This window comes from Choloepus didactylus, chromosome 6 (genome assembly GCF_015220235.1).
Source record: "Choloepus didactylus isolate mChoDid1 chromosome 6, mChoDid1.pri, whole genome shotgun sequence".
Taxonomy (NCBI): Eukaryota; Metazoa; Chordata; class Mammalia; order Pilosa; family Megalonychidae; genus Choloepus; species Choloepus didactylus.
Window position 1 is genome coordinate 29,374,180 of NC_051312.1, and position 11,085 is coordinate 29,385,264.

The following is an 11,085-nucleotide window of genomic DNA, read 5'->3' on the forward strand; positions in this document are numbered from 1 at the left end:
TTCAAAGAGGAAACTAAAAAAAAATAATATAATAAAATTTCATGTGGTAGAAAATTTTTTATTTCATATTTATTATGCAGAATAAATTTCTCAAAAAAGAAAAAGAACAGTGTGAGTTAAAATTAAAAATCCAACATACTTCATTATTCAAAATTTTTAATAAAATAAAGTGATGCAAAACATTAACATAAAAAGACATAGAATAAATAATTTCATAGAACAACATTTTTAAGATTCCATTTACCTGAAGCACACTTCCTCTAGTGTGTGCTTCACTTTCTTCTTTCTATCTCTCTTCTTTCAAGTTGCTGAAATGTGAGCTGTCCCCTGAAAACTATCCTGAAAATCCTTTTTTTAAGATTGCAGGTCCAACTCTTTCCATGCAATCCCTCCACTTAGTTTCCCTCTATAACATTTATCACCATTGACACACATGTGCTAGCTTGTTTATTCCTCCTCTCCCCATGCTATAGAATGTCACTGTGATTAGATTGGCCTCCCTGCTGTTCCTGAAACTGCACAGCCCACCCCCTGCCCAGGGCCTTTGCACTGGTGTTCCCCTTGTCTATAACACTTTCCTCCCATGTACCTGTCTGATGAACTCTTCCCCTTTCAAATCTTTGATAAAATACTGCCCTGAACACACTTTTTCCAGGTGCTTTCTCATGCCCTTGCTCCCAAATCTCTCATGCCCTATCCTGTCTAACATTTTAATTTTTTTTAATAATATTCTTCACATTCTAACATGGAAAAACATTTGTCTCTGTGTATTTCTCTATTATATCCTAGGTAGTGTTAAAGCCCACAAGGACAAATATCTTTTCGTCTTTTGCTACACTGTGTAGACAGTGCCTAGTACATTGTAGATATTCAATAAGTTATTTACTAAATAAGCAAATAAAATGAAGTGACAGTGAACATAACATCTCTAGTATAGTTTATGTAGCAGGTTAAACAAATCCCCAAATTCATAAACTTTGAATAAATATGTGATAATTTTAAATTTGTATGATATCATTTGAAAGGTTCTTTACCAACAACTATATCATTTACAAAAATTGATTGCAATTAATCCAGAAATTTTAACAAATTTTCAAAGTTAAACTTAAAGGGGCTGCATTATCTGAGAAATGCAGTGCATTTACAGTTAGTATTCAAAATACAAAAAAAATGAAATGCCTTCCAATGTGAAGATTAAAAACATATACAAATACAAATGCAATCTTAACTTATTCTAGATCAAAGAGGAAATAAAATATTGAACTCTAGATTATTACATCATGACTGGCAATAGTGGCAATAGGAATAATGAATATTACTGTATATAATTAAAGTAGCACCAAAAAGAATAATGGAAATATTAAACTCCTACAGGTAACAAAAAGTAAATAGTATCATTGGTTTTTCTAGGTGCTATAGAAAAAACAAAGAATTTAATCTCTAAAAGTAGGAGAAATAAAATTGTGAAACTTAAATAACAACTAATGAATTAAAAGCAAGTAAAATTGAAAAACATTTTCAAATAGGATAACATGATAAAGAACCACTCTAAAATGCCAGAAAAGCAGGAATAGTCCATGCGAGGAAAAAAGAGAGAACTAACATAGAAAAAAAAAACCTATAGGTTCAAGCTATATCAATCTTAAAATCAGAAGATATTTTAAAACTTTGGCCATATATACAACCTAAAATTTTCCAGTTTCACAACTTGCAAATATACAATAATATATAGTTGCTGGTGTTATAATATAAAAATGTTGTGCTACCATCACCACAAAATATTACCAAAACTTTTCTATCTCCTCTAACAGAAAACCTACACCAATTAAGCATTAACAACCCATTCCCTACCCCAAACTTGACCCCTGGTAATCTATAGTCTAGTTTCTGACTCTATGAATTTCTGACTCTATGAATTTCCATATTCTAATTAAGTCAAATCAGTGAGATCATACAACATTTGTCTTTTGGGGTCTTGTTTGTTTCACTCAACATGATGTCTTCATGTTTATGCATGCTATATCATGTATCAGATCTTCATTCCCTTTTACTGATGAATAATATTCCATTGTATTTATACACCACATATAGTATTCCACCTTTAATAATTGCAAATGGTGCTATTATGAATATTGGCATGCAAATATCTGTTTGAGTCCATGATTTAAGTTTTGTAGGATAAATAACATAGAAATCAGATTGCTGGGTCATGTGTTAATTCTATACATAGCTTTTTGAGGAATCTTCAAAATGTCTTCTTAGTTGTTGCACCATTTTACACTACCACCAACAAAGAACAATTGCTACCATTGCTCCACATCCTCTCCAACATTTGTTATTTCCTGTTTTTAATAGGAGGCAGTGTGGTGGGTGTGAAATAGTATCTTATTGCACTTTTGGTTGTGTTCCTCCAAAGATATTGAGATTGTGAATCTTTTCATGTGCTTATTGGCCATTTATATATCTTCTTTGGAGGAAACTCTATTCAAGTTTTGCCCATTTTTAAATTGTATTTTTTGTTGTTGTTGCTGAGTTGTAGGACTTCTTTTTCATATTCTGGATAATAAACCCTTATGTGATGTATGAATTCCAAATATTGTATCCTATTCTGAAGATTGATTTTTACTTTCATGATAAAGTGCTTTGATGGACAAAGGTTTTTTTTAATTTTGATGAAGTCCCATTTCTCTTTTTTTTTTCTTTTCTTGTGTTGCTCTGCTTTTGGTTTAATTGCTAAGGATCTGTTACCTAACACAGCATCCTGAAGTTTTCTGGTTGGAGTTTGTCTTGGTTTACTGACTGCTAAACAAATACAATTACATGGGTTGGTATAAAAATGGGATGTTATTGGCTCATGATTTTGAGACTGGCTGAAATCCTATACTGAGCTGTCAGCAAGGTGATTCTTGCTCCCTGAAGACTGTGGTGTTCTGAGACTGACTGCCAGCAAAACTTCACCTTTGGCTTCTCTGTGATGTGGCAATCAATACATATGATGTTATATTCTGTTTTATCCTGTAGGTACCATTGACTTTCAGCTTGTTTTGTGGCATTCTCTCTCTATCTGAATTTCATTATTCTTGTAAAGAATTCCACTAATCAGATCAGAGCTCAAACTCACTTAACTGGCCACGCTTTAATCAAAAGTAACATCTTCAAAACATTCTATTTAAAATGGGCTCACACCCAATGGAATGGATTAAGATTATGTTTTAGTTTTAATTCAATTAGCAACAGACTTTAGAGTTTTGATTTATATTTAGGTATTTGGTCCTTTTTGAATTAATTAGTGTATATGGTGACAGGTAGGGGTTCACATAAATTCTTTTGCATAGAGTTATTCAGTTTTCCCAACACCAATTGTTGACGAGACTATTCTTTCCTCATTGAATGGACTTGGCACCCATTTAAAAAATTAATTTGCCATCAACATGTAGGTCTGTTTCCAAACTCCCAATTCAACTCCATTGGCCTATATGTCTGCCCTTGTGAAGTATCTTGATGTTTTATTACTGTAGAATTGCAATAAGTTTTAAAATTGGGAATAGGCAATGCTCCAGCATTCTTGTTTTTCAAGACGATTTTTACTATTTGGCTATTTTGGCTATTTATATCTTTCCATATAAAAGAAATTTGTTGGAATTTTGATTGCATGTGCATTGAACCTGTAAACTGCTTTGGATAGAATTAACAAATTAACTCTATTCTTCCGAATCATGAGACAAGGCATATACTTCGATTTATTTAGGTCTTCTTTAAGTACTGTCAGCATGTTTTGTAGTATTCTGTGTATAAGTCCATTACACCCTTGGCTAAATTTAATCCTAGATATTTGATTGGCTAAATTTAATCCTAGATACTTGATTTCTTGGTTGCTATTGTGAATGAAATGTTTTCTTGATTACCTCTTAATATTGTTTTTACCAGTCTATAGAATAATAACTGATTATTCACATTGACATTGAAATCTGTCACTTTGCTGCATTAGGTTATTACTTCTTGGTTTTGCTGTTGATATTTCAAAATTTCTATATATACAATCATGTCATCTGCAAGTTGGGAGGGTTTTACTTATTCCTACCCTATTTGAATGTCTTTTATTTCTTTTTTCTTGCCTAATTACTCTGGCTAGAATGTTATTACAATGTTGAATAACATTGGTGACAAAAGGCATATTTGTTTTGTCCCAGATCTTAGGGGGTAGGTTTTCAGACATTCAAAATTGAATATGATATTAGCTGTGGGATTTTCACACCTTCCTTTTGTCATTTTGAGTTAATTTCATATTATTCCACATTTTCTGAGTGTTTTTATCAAGAGGGGGTTCTGGATTTTACCAAATGACTTTTTTGCATTAAGATGACCCTGAATGTGTGTACATGTGTGTTCATGTTTTTTGGTTTCTTTGTTTGTTTTTTTTTTTTGTTTTTCTGTAATGTAGTGTATTACATTAATTGATTTTCTTAAGTCACCTTTTCATAACAGGGATAAGTCTTACTTGATCATGATGTATAATATTTTAAAGTGATATTGTATTCTCTTTGCCAGTATTTTTTTGAATTTTTTTTTATCTTTAGTCGTAAGAGATATTGGTTCATAATTTTAGTGTGGTATCATTAACTGGGTTGGTGTTAATCTGATGTTCACTTCATACATGCATTAGGAAGTTTCCCCTCTCATTCAGATATTGGAAGGAATTATAGCAGGGTTGAGGACTTCAGAATATTTGGTGAAATTCACCAGTGAATTTGTCCACACCTATGATTTTCTTTTTTGGTAAGTTTTTGATTACTGATTCAATCTCTTTAGCTGTTATTAGTCTGTTGAGATCTCCTACTTCTTGAGTTGGTATATATAGTTTGTGTTTTCTCTTAACTTGTCCATTTCAACAAGATTACATAATTTTTTGGGTTACATTTGTTCATGTGTCTTCTTATACACCATTTTATTTCTGTAGGGTTGATGACAGTGTCCATTATATCATTTCTCATTTTAGTTGTGTCTTTTTTCTTTGTCTTTCTAGCAAAGGTGCTGATTTTAATAATCTTTTCAAATAACCAACATTTTTGTTTTATTGATCCTCTCTATTGTGCCTTTAATCTCTATTTCATTTCTCTCCAATATAATTCTCTTTTGGGTTTATTTTTCTCTTCTATTTCTAGTGCCTCAGTTTCTGAGTTTAGGTCTCATACTAAAGATCTTTCTGCTTTTCTATTGTAAGTTTTTAAAGCTATAAAATTACCTCTATACAGTGTCTCTGAAGCATCCTATAAATTTTGGTGTGTTTTCTTTTTGTTCATTCACCTAATGATATTTCCTAATTTACTTTGGTACTTATTCTTTGGTCCAGTGATTGTTTGAGTACATTTTAATTTCCAGGTATTAGTGAATTTTCTTAATTGTCCCACTGTTACTGATTTCTAGCATCATTTCAATGTTGTGAAAGAAGATTCATGTTATGAATTCAATCTTGTTAAATGTATTAAGACTTATTTTGTGACCTAGCATATGGTCTATACTGGAGAATGACCCATGCACACTAGAGAAGAATGTTTACTCTGCTCTTCTGGGTGAAATGATCTACATATATGTGTTAGTTATAGTTGTTTTATAGAATCATTCAGGTTTATATTTCCTTATCAATCCTCTATCTATATGTTATATTTATTATTAAATATGCTGTACTCAAGTCTCTTACTATTAACATAGAATTATCTATTTCTTCATCCAAAATTGTCAATATTCACTTCATTATTGAGGGGCTTTGCTGTTTTGGTGCATATATATAGATCTTTAATTGTTACATTTTCTTTTTGAATTGTTGCCTTCATCAGTATACAGTATATGTCCTTGTCTCTTTCAAGTTATGGACTTGAAGTATATTTTTCCTGATGTTAGTATAGCTACCCCAGTTATCATTGGTGAGTATGTGCCTGAAAAACCTTTCTATCCTTTCACTTAAAATCTTTGAATTGAAGGTTAGTCTATTGTAATCAGTATAAAACTGGGAGATGTTTTTTCAACCATTGTACCAATCTATGCTTTTGACTGGAGAGCTTAGTCCATTTATTTTTAAAGAAGCTACTGCAAATGCAGGACTTTCTTCTTCCACTTTTCTATTTGGACTCTGTAATTATCATCCTTCAATTCTTCCATTAATGTATATTTAAGTATTGATTTGACTTTTTTCTAATGCACCATTTTGATTCCCTTCTAATTTCTCTTTCTGTGTATTATATATATATATATATGGTTATCTTAGGGTTAAATGCAACATCAAAAATCTGTAACAACCTTCTTTTCTTTGATACCAACTTAACTTTAACAATATCATACTCATATTTTTCCTATACCCCTCCAAACCCCATGTTTTTTTGTACCTGTTAAAAATGATATCTTTATACATTATATGTTCTAAGCCATAGATTTTCATTATGTTTTCAGCATTTCCTTTTTAGAATCTGTACAAATAAAAAAGGAGTTATACACAAAAAATTCCATAAAACATCACTGTTTATAATTACCCATGTGAGTTACATTGACCAGAAATCTTTATTCCTTTGTACCCCTTTGATCCACTGCTTAGTGTCCTTTCCTTTCAGTCTAAAGAACTCGCTCTAACATGCTTGTAGGACAAATCTAGTAGTGAGGATTTCCCTCAGCTTTTATGTAAGAGTATTTTTATCTCTCCCTCATTTTTAAGACTGTCTTGACATATAAAATATTCTCCATTGAAATATTATTCTTTCAGCACATAAATATTTCATCCCACTACCTTCTTACCTCCTAGGTTTCTGTGAGAAATCAATACTTAATATTTTAGGGAATTCCTTTGACATAACATGTTGCTTCTTTCTTGCAGCTTTCAGAATCCTCTCCTTGTCTTAGCATGCCATAGATTCACTACCTTGACTCTGCACCCGATTCTTTCCAAGTTTATCCTATGTGGGGTTCATTGGGAATCTTGAATGTGGAATTCATGTCTTTTGTTAAATTTGACATGTTTTCTTACATTATTTCTTTGAACATTCCTCCTAATGTTTTAATTTCTCATATGCCATTTATATGAAGTAATTTTGGAAACAAAAGCACAGTAAGTGATGCAAAAACTCACTATCATTGTTTTTGTATATCTAACATTTTTCTGTTATTATGAAAATTAATTATATGTATAAATATTTTGTTATGAGTTTGATCTCTGCACTCAAAAATCTTTCAAGAAATGAAGGGCAAACACTTTAGTGTGACTATAGATAAGTTACTTAATTTTTCTCATCTAAAAAATGTCAAGTTTCAAGAAAATAATGATGCAGTACATGCATATATGTATATTTCTATTATGTAATATTCAGGTGATGATTTACATGTAATATGAATTTAGCAGTCAAACTAAGATTTTTCCAGTCATGTTTTGCAATCTACATATCTTATGACTTTCCAGAATACTACATTATTTTTTAAATGCCAGATCATCTGCATAATCAAAAAATGTTTTAAAGTCATTATTCTAAGTATCATCTATGATTTCTCAACAGTTTACAAAAATTGAACACTATGGGAAGTAGGAATAACACAAATGTGACTGACTTCATTCTTATGAGATTGACAGAATCTGAAGAGATCCAGCGGGTCCTCTTTATGCTATTTCTCCTGATCTACCAGATTACCCTGCTGGGGAATGCAGGGATGATACTGATAATTCACTCAGATCTCCAGCTTCACACCTCCATGTATTTTTTCCTCAGTCAACTGTCATTCATTGACCGTTGTTACTCAACAGCCATCACACCTAAAACCTTAGAGAACTTACTAACTTGCAACAAGTATATTTCATACACAGGTTGCTTCACCCAGATGTATTTTTTTGTCTTTTTGGGTGTCACTGAATTTTTCCTTCTCTCTTCAGTGGCTTATGACTGCTATGTAGCTGTCTGTTATCCCCTACACTACCCAATTGTTATGTCCAGGAGCCTATGCTACACCCTCATCACAGGGTCCTGCATGATTGGATTTACTAATTTCTTGGTCATTGTTCTTTTCATGAATAGTTTGCATTTCTGCAGCTCCAATGTAATCCATCATTTTTTCTGTGATTTAACCCCAATTTTAGCCCTGTCTTGCACAGACACTAGTGATATTGTAATCATTATATTCCTTCTGTCTTGCATAACTGCAGTGGTATCTATTATCACAATTTCCATGTCCTATGGGTCCATTTTGTCTACTATCCTGAAAATTAATTCCACTTCAGGAAAACACAAAGCCTTCTCTACTTGTGCCTCCCATTTCCTGGAAGTTACCATCTTTTTCAGCACCACGAGTTTTACTTATTTAAAACCAGAGGTCATACTCTTTGGGAAGGGGTCAAGTGGCCTCTGTGTTTTATACTATGGTGATCCCCATGCTGAACCCACTCATTTATAGTCTTAGGAACAAAGAAGTGAAAAATGCTTTCATCATAATCATGCAAAAGAGAAAAGGCTCCAGGCAATTTGAATGACAGTAAAGCTGTACTTCTAACTTCATCTTTTCTTTCTTTCATAATGGGTATCCTTTAATTAGTTTGCATTTCTGTGGGCCATCATCCATAAAATTACATGATCTGGAACATTTCCAAGAATATGTTTTTAGAAATCTATATAGTAACTGGAAGCCATGAAATACGTGTCAATATTGTCATTTAATTATAATGTGTTTTTAGTGCAACCAATGAGCAAAAACAATGTGTTCTTTTCTTCCAAACTGTTTCATAGAATTCCCCATGCATGCTCCAACTTCATATAATTTCATTATAGAGAGCACTTACAGAATTCCCTTTTATTATGTAGAGAAGAAATATAGAACAATAAGAAAGAGTGCTGCTTTGGAATAGACAGTACAGGTTGAGTTTCTAGATCTGTCTGCTTTTCAGCTGTATATCCCTTAGTGTGTCACTGAAAAAAGTATATGTGATCAATGTAGAAAATTTGGAAAGTGTTTTTAAATATTAAAGAAAATAGAAATATCAAACATTTTTGATAATTTTTCAGTCTTCAAACTAATTTTATGTATGTGTATGTCTATATTACATATATACATAAAATTTTTATCATTTTCTATGTCTTTTTATTTTGCAGCTTTTGGTTTCCACTTATCCCTAAAATATTTAATTCCTTAGTCATTTAATCTTGAAAAGTGAATGTTTTCTTTTTATATAAGCAAAATCAAGAATCTCATCTTGCAGTGCTTTAAGATCCAAAATTTATCAATTAATCCGGATAAATATATGTATAATGTAATATCTCTTTTGCCTCTACCTGCTAAGCATTTCAAAGCCCTACCATTCTGTGATGTGTCAGTAAGCTTTAGAAGATAGTAATTCTTTGTTTAATTTTTATATGATTAAATATAAATCATTTCCTTTCTCCTGATTTCTCTAATTTTGTTATATTCTTTAAAAAGAAAAAACAATTCTTGAATTAAATTTTTGGCTCATTTGTTTTAAAATTTTTAATATGGAAAATTTGGAAAGCTAAGAATTGAAAATGAATCCAAATTTTGTGAAATCACATACATTTATTGAGGGAGCTTGCCAAAATTTCTCCTAAAAATTCCTCTACAAAATCTGGAATTGAAGTTTTACTATTTTTCACTATTAAATGCATATTTAAGAAAGTATGTTTTCTGCATTTTGCAGTTGTTTATTCTTTATTTAAAGTTTTACAATCATTATTAGATAAATTTAGCATTCAAGTAAATTGCATTCTTTTAATCTGTAATAATGTTTTCTTTGTGGAATTATATTGATCTATTTTCCTAAATGGTATTTGAAAGTTTAGAAAAAATGTTCAACTTCTGATTTTAGGAGTAAAGTTTTTAATAACTTTTCACCAGTTCATCAATGTTTATTAATTTATTCAAGTAATTAAAATGTGCATTTTCTCTCTAAATCCAGAATTTATATGCAAATTTTAACTTCTGTAAGGTATCCATATAAATTATTGGATTATGATTTATTTTTGTTCTAAGCTCTATATTGTTTGAAATCAACATTTATTATAATTCTTTTTATTTGCAATTAGAGATGTTTTTGTTAAGCATTTAGTTTTTAAAAATATACTTTTTGAGTAATTCGTCACTTATACATGCATTGTGTCTTTTTTAATATTTATAGTCTCTTTACATTTTCTGGTCTTTTTATAAACTGGGTGGTCCTTAAATTCAATTATGTGCATCTCTATAATTTATAAATATAAGCTGTTGGTTTGTGTTTTCAATAATGATCAACAGATTCTCTATTTATTTAGACAGTAATAAGTTCAGGAAATGCTTATGTTTTCATTAAATTCAGAATACCCATCCTCATATTCTAGAAAGCACTTTTGATGTTATTAAATAAAAGTACTATAGACTTTGGAATATGTGCAAACTCTAGACTATTTACATTGTCCCTCTTTCATCTTATTTATATTATATATATGTTTATAATTCAATTTTATTGAGATTATTCACATACCATAAAATCATCCAAAGGGAACCATCAGTTGTTCACTGTATGATTATATAGTTGCACATTCATGAAAACAATTGATAATTTTTAAGTTTTAAAACAGTTTCATTACTCCAAAAAAGAAATAAAAAGAAAAAAGAAAACTCAAATCCTCCCACAGCCCTAACCCTCCCCCCCATTATTGACTCATAGTATTGGTATGAGTCAATACTAGGTTATTTGTTACTCCTGATGAAAGAACATTAAAATATTACTAACTGTGGTACATAGTTTGCAATAGGTACATTTTTCCTTTACATACCCCTCTATTATTAACTTCTGGTGATAGTGTCATACATTTGTTCTAGTTCATGTAAGAAATTTCTTATATTTGTACAGTTAATCATGGACATTGTCCACCACAAGATTCACTGTGTTATACATTCGCATGTTTTAACCTCCAAGTTTCCTTCTGGTGACATATGGGACTCTAAACTTCCCCTTTCTACCACATTCACACACCACTCAGCACTGTGATTTATTCTCAAAATAATGTGTTACTGTCACCTCTGTCCATTTCCAAACATGTAAGCTCAACATAGTTAAACATTCTACTC